Source organism: Gavialis gangeticus, unplaced genomic scaffold (assembly GCF_001723915.1).
Source record: "Gavialis gangeticus isolate Ggan-Ray unplaced genomic scaffold, GavGan_comp1, whole genome shotgun sequence".
NCBI lineage: Eukaryota > Metazoa > Chordata > Crocodylia > Gavialidae > Gavialis > Gavialis gangeticus.
The window spans coordinates 35,714,645-35,721,442 of record NW_017728998.1 but is presented as its reverse complement, the minus strand read 5'-3'; the positions used below and the strand labels follow the sequence as shown (position 1 = coordinate 35,721,442).

The 6,798-nt window shown below is 48.1% G+C and overlaps 1 long non-coding RNA gene across 1 annotated transcript; it reads left to right on the top strand.

Annotated features, from left to right (window-relative positions):
• Positions 1-991, top strand: LOC109289468. Its single transcript, XR_002095378.1, has 2 exons — positions 1-53; positions 421-991. It is a non-coding gene; the product is annotated as an uncharacterized LOC109289468 (long non-coding RNA).
• The last annotated feature ends 5,807 nt before the right edge of the window (positions 992-6,798 follow it).

The window sequence follows — 6,798 nt, the reverse complement described above, 5'->3', positions numbered from 1 at the left end:
GCGCTGATTGGCCGCGCGGCCGGGGCCGCTGACGGGGCGATTCTGCGGGGACGGTAGGAACTAGGGGGGCGGGCACTGAGGAGCCAAGCACTGCCCCGGGGGGGGGCGGGGCCGGGCTGGGGGCAGCGGCCGAGCGGCTGCTAAAATGGTGCGTGAGGGGAGGGAGGAGCGCATCCAATATGGCCCCTTGGCGGGCAGAAGCCAATCCCGGCCGCGGTTACTCTGGAGGCTGTAGCCGGGGCCGGGCTGTGGCGCGCTGGGCAGGCCGCGCCGCGCGGGGGAGGGAGGCCGGGTCGCTTGCCTTGCAGTGGCGCCATCTGGCGCTGCCGCTTGACCCGGCTCCACTCCGCTGTCGCGCGGGGTTTACCCCGGCTGGGGAAGGAGCTCGCAGCTCATGCCGTTTCCCTGTGCCCGTTGCAGGGCGGGCGGCCCGAGCCTCGTCGCGCCGGGGACGAGGACGGAGCGAGGCGGACACGCGCCCGAGCGACCCCGGGGCAGAGCTGCACGTGCGGAGCCTGGGCAAAGGTGGCCGCTCCTTGCCTGGGCCAGCCTCGGCCCGTCGCAGAGCGGAGGAGTCGTGGCCGCGGTGGCGGGAAGGAGGCAGCTCTTATGTGCCCTGTTGGCTGGAAAAGCCCTGTTGAAGGACTGTTGGATGAAGCCTTAAGGGCCACTGCTCCTGCTGGCCACACCCCGCGTTGGCCCCCATGCTAGTGTGGGGTGGCACCTGCCATGGTGCCAAGGCCACCTTATCTACAAATATAAGCTGAACAGAAATCCTACAGTTGTTCAAAGATGCTTAAGTCTGGACGAGTCAGACACCTCTAGAAGATCCCGGAGGGGCAAGGGGAGAAATGATAGCTCCTGGAAGAGCTGGAAATATGACAGATGGCAGAGCCTGGGCTGGGCAGTCAGGACCAGAGAAAACTGAAGCTAGAAAAAAAGCAGTGGATGGACTGACTGACCCTCTTATGCTACAGAGCTAGAAACTTTGGGGACAAAAGAGTGGCAGCAGCAACTTTGGCTGCTTCTAGGCCACAAAGCTGAGATGAGGCTTCAGTGGAAGGTGTTACTGACTTCTCCAACTGCAGAGCTAGGACAAGAGAGGAGAGTGGAAAGTGGACTCCTGCACAGAGAGCTGAGGAGTTGCTAGGTGAGGCTGGGGTAGCTGGTTGACACAAGATCCTGGAGCAGAAGAGACCATCCCTATGTTCCACGGACTGTTTGTTGTGATGAAACTCCCAAAGCAAGAAATAAAGGGTACAGTTTAAACTCTTCTGCAATAACGGGTAGGCAAAATTAAGCCCATGTCCCAGATCTGGCCCACAGAGGGACTTCAGCCTCAGCCTCATGGAAACTGGCTGAGCGCTGCAAGCATGGCCCTGGCCCGGCCTGTCCCGTGCCTACACTGGGCCCTGTAGGTACTGGACCATGTACCTGGCTGGAGTAGACCAGCAAGGACATGTCCGGGCCTGTCTGCCTGCAGTGAGTGGCGACAACCAGGTGCTGCTGCTGGGCACAAGGGAAAAGTGGCCTCTCCCCCTGGCTGCTGCTGGGCCCTTCTTGTGGTGCCCAGCAGGGCAGCAGTAGCAGTGGAGAGGACCCACAGGGCAGCCTGGGCGAGGGTTTCTGGCAGCTGCCACAAGAAGGGCCTGGCAGCAGCAATGGGGAGGGGCCACTTTTCTCCCACACCCAGTAGCAGCTTGTGCCTGGCTGGCACTGCTGCTCAGCATGGGTTTGAGGTTGTGCACATGGGTCCCGGGTGGGTCAGGGCAGGGCTAGGGTAAGTCCTGGGTGGGTTGGGGCAGGGCTGCTGGGCATTGGTGGCAGTGAGTAGCTGCAGGGTGGGCTCCGTGGTTTTGTGAGGAGTGGTGAAGACTAGCCCGCGACAGCTCCTGAAACTGCCCAGGTGGCTTGCAGGCCCAAATAATTGCCCACCCCATGCTATAACAATTCTCTTGCCTCAGGTGCCTTTCATTGTGAGCCTTTTTATCGTTACAACCTCTATCAAACTTGTGTACACTTCAAAATTATAAAGTGCTACATAGTAGAATACCATACAAGGTCTTAGAATTTCTCATAAGGTACTACCGACTAAATGTAGTGTTTGGATACCTCTTAGCAACCCTCACTCCAGCCCCATCTCGGGCCCCAAGGTTAGTCCAAAAAGATGCTATTAGTGTTTGAAAAATTTCAAACTTACTAATTTTCCTCCAGTGATGGTGACTTGCAAGCACTCATTTTCTAAAAGGTTTTAGAAAGCATACATACCTAATGTTTTAGCTGACATGAGTTACCCCATTGTCTTATTTCCTTAATGTGGCTGTCAGTAGCATTCTACTTTTGATAAATATTCTCAGAACTGCAAATAGGGTGAGTGGTAGAGCCTGATGCTACTCTAGAATGGCAAAGAACATGAGTCACAGATGGAACTGAAAAATGGGAACAAGAAATGGTTTTATTGGTCCACAGAACACAACTTGTCTGCTGTTGCCTCCTTCATGTGTTTTCACAGAAGTTACACATACATGCACTTGAATAAAATCTACAGATTTATTTTGGGATCCTTTCCCTTCAGTGTTAGCATCTAGACAGTTTCATCTTCTGGTAGATGTTATAATTTCAAAAATTCCTTCTACCTGTGTAACCTCTGCTGCCACATTATACCGAACATTGAAACTCAGCCACCAGTTCATACCATCAGGCTCATTGTGAGAGCTCTTCAGTTTCACAGCACTGACGTCCTCCTTAACTGAAACTGTCTTGATGTATAGCAGGGCATGCAACCCTTAAAATTCTGTGATAGAGGTGGATGGTGAAGGGTGGGAATTCTCTCAGTCTCCTTTTTTTCTTCATGGTCTCTGTTTCTCCTTAAAAGCCTGGAAGATCTCATAGCTCGAAGTCATCAGTATATACCTTGAGCTGGTGCATGGAAATGGAACAATTCAGCTTAGGATTAGTATTTGTATGCCCAGCAAGGGGTCTACTCCTGATTGTACTATAGGTTACAGTGGTTGTACTATAGGTCGACTCTTCTTTGTCAAACAGGGTCTTTTACCCTTCCCTTTGGAGGTAGGGAAAAATTGTTCCCAAGAGGGAGGAGAAAAAAATGGGGACAGGAGGGAAAGGCTGTTGTACTTGTCTGGCTTCAGGTACCTTGATTAGCTTGAGAAATTAATGCAAAAATAGTAGGGTCAGAACTGAATTGAAGTTGCCATGTCCAAATTGCTGAGATTCCAGACTTGCCCCAGGAGCTCCTTTGATCTCTCTCATAGCCACTCTCTGGGACCTGGTAGGGAAAAGGGAACTGATGTCCACAAGTACCACTGGTTCTTCATAGACTACTCTTTAAAGCTCTGGTATTAGCCTTCCAGCATGCTGGGAGAAACCCCTGAATTATTGCAACTATTTGCTGAACTACTGCTTTTGCTCCTTTTTTTAACCCCTTAAACTGGATTGAAGAAAAACAGCATGTTCCAAGATACACAAGGTGCTGATTACTGCATCTCACTGGGTGTTCTTTTTACACGGTTCTAGCCGAAGGAGGTTGCAGTATTTTGTAGTGTTGTTGTTTGGCAGTATATACATTAGCTAGTCCTGGGCTCCCCTTCCCACCACCCTCCCCCCATAGATCATGCTGTTCACCCATAGATATGCATGAACAGCATGCTGAAGTTAGTAACTGGAAACAGATGGTTTTGCAGAGGCAGATGTATGGAGACATATGCCACAGCATGATTAGAAACTCCTTAGCTTACAGCTTACCTGTTGTAAGTTGTGTACCCAGCACAAAAAATGATCTAACTGAATATAAACCCAGCTTGTCAGTCATAAACAAAACTATGAATCTGATTACAGCTCAGGCAACTATTTTGGCCAGAAGGGTACTTATTGGAAAGTGAGAATGCTGCATGCTGCCTGAAAGTAACTTTGAGCTCGTGACCAGAAAAAAAAATGAACTGGAGTATCCTGCACTCAGCTTGTGAAAATTAGAATATCTGGGCAGCTGTAGAGATAAAGTGTTAGATAGGCATAACTCACCAGTTTTGATAGTGCTATTATAGTTATTTAACTGCTTTTACCATCACAGGTACAAATGCAGTGTTAATTGCTTTAGACAAAGTAGGGGGAAGTAAAAAGAATCCAGGGACAGCTCTGAAATGAAAGCAGCTGCTATTAAATAAGAGCTGATAAAATATACTTATTTATAAAAATTATTTATTGAATAAATGGAATATTCACCAAAAATAATGAATTAGAAGTTTGTCAAAAAAGAGAGGCCTATATTTTTAGTTTGGCAACTGACAAGTTTCCTCAGTGTTTTGAGGGGGGGCTGAGGCATTTGCTTGTTTCTGGTAATCAAGGGGAGCATATCTTGATCGGAACTGGCCAGAGGAAAGTGCAGATTTGGGGAGGCTAAGGGTTGGGGCCCAGCTTTAGAAACTGGATTTGTGAACCTGGGCCTTGGGTACAATCCACACTGTTTTGCTAAGTTTCAAGAAGGAAGTGCAACAGGAATGATTTTAGACATGTGACTCAAGGTTCTTGTCACAAGGATGAAGCCCTCTAAGGCCAGATGGAGTGCACGACTAAGTGGCCATGTGATTGTCTATGAACCACATAAGGCAAAATTCCAAACAAAACTGCCATGTTACATTGTTTATGTACGATTCAGGTAGAGGACTTAGACTGAAGAAGTTATCACTTTCTACAGCCACAGGAATAGTGCAATTCAGCTGAAGAGTGGTGGTAAACTTATTATACAAGGGTAACTGTGATGTCAGGGAAAAGCACCAGGGAGAGTCAAGAGAAAACCCAACCAACTTTGGGGAGCCTAGATACAAGTGTAAAAAAAAGTCCAAATCATTAACAAACCAGATCTTGGGAATGGAGGCTTTTATTTGAAACACCATTTCTGTAGTGTGTATTTTGATATAAGAGAAACTGAAATATGGTGGCATTCCCAGACAGAAGATATTGAGAAGAAGATTGATCCAATAGTTTTAAGACTCTGTAGTGGAGTTAAGACAAAAGCTTAAAATAAGTGTTGGGGGGGAGTACGAAAATTAAGAATTTTCCTAGCTCTCACTCTAGACAGCAGGAGGGTTAGAGACTGTTGAAACTGTCATGAGGTGAAATTAAATTGGTATTTACCTGGAAAAATCACCTAAACCTCCCCATGACTCACTAGTGAGCTCCTGCTGCCTGGACCTGTAGTAGAGATAAAATTCCACTGAGAGAGTGAAACATAGATGTAATAAAGTATCTATTAAGTACGGTAGTTAAACATCAAGGACTAGATCCTAGGTTGTTGTAAAGAGGTGGTGTAGTTCCACTGACTTCCAGTGTATGATCTAGCTCCAAGATTTCCACAAAATGGCAGGGGCAAAATCATGTCTTGTGACTCATTGAAAATTTGGCAGTAAATTCAATGATGATATATTAGGACTTCTTTGGGCTCCTTTGGAAAGTTCAACCATTGGCAACACGTAGGGGGTGCACACAGGTGTACATGCACATCCTGAGCATGGTGGTGCACCCTCTACAAAAAGGCGCCGCCAGCAGTATCACCACCCCCCAACCCCATCACTGATACTGCCAGTGGCGTCTGTGGGTGGTTTGCGATCACCGCTGGACCCTGCTGGTGGCATCTGCAGGCAGTCACCACCCTTCCCCCCACCCCACCACCGACAGTGCTGCGGCCGCCTGTGGGTCCTCCCCACTTGCTACCACCATGCTCCCACCACCAACAGTGCCACCACCGCCTGCGGGAGCTTGCCGTGTCCCCCCAGCCTCCGGCGGCATGTGGCGTTCATGAGGTCAACCCTCCATCCTTTCTAAAAAGTAGCATAAAGCCACCTAGATAAAGTCCAGTCCCTTACAATTTCAGGCAATTAAGTAACAAATCTTATGCCCCCAGAGGGGAATACAAAAACACCTGGTCTTACCCCAATCACAACAGGGCTTTAAGTACAAAAATTGAAGATGTTAAAACCTACATTGTGATAGAGATGGGGAGATCAAGGGTATTGTCAATGCCTTCAGCCCCTGATATGGCCTCTAATTTGTCCTTTTTTAATTCAGACCACAAGTATCTGTACAATCCTCCAGCCTTGCCATGTGCTGTCACCCTGGAAATTCATAGGACTAATAATAAGGACGTAACTGTTGATTTCTTATTCCTAAGTGAAAATGTAATGAACAGAAATGAGAGGGAGGGCAAATCTTAAATGTTCATTTAACATTATTTCTCCTACAAATTAGGAGTAGACTGACAGAGTAAGGAAATCATATACACCATAGAGGGCGCATCTACACGTGCATATTAATGTGAAGCAATACACTCCGGAGCTTATTACTTTGGGCACACCATTTGCACATGCACCTGGGACTGCAGTATGTTGAGCTGAGTCAGAGCAGCCCTGGCGTCCAGCTGGCCAGCCCAAGGCTGCTCCATGCAGCTCAGCGTGCTGTGGAGGGTTCTGGCTGGGGCATGCCCCAGCCAGCTTGGGCAGCATCTAAAAGTACTATCCTGCTACGGAGTAAGTTAGTGTACAACGACCTAATAGGGGCACAAGTATTGATGCCAATATGTTTACTTCACAGCTCACTAGTCTGCTGTGCAGTAAATGTGTCATGTTGACATGCCCAGAGTCAGCTTACTCAATTCTCGCTTCCCAAGGCATAAATACATTGGAATAGATTTAATTTAGTTGCATATAGTGATCACTTAGATCACTTCTACTATAAGTCTCAAACACACGTATGTTATAGCCTTCATAATTTGACCTGCAGGAATAT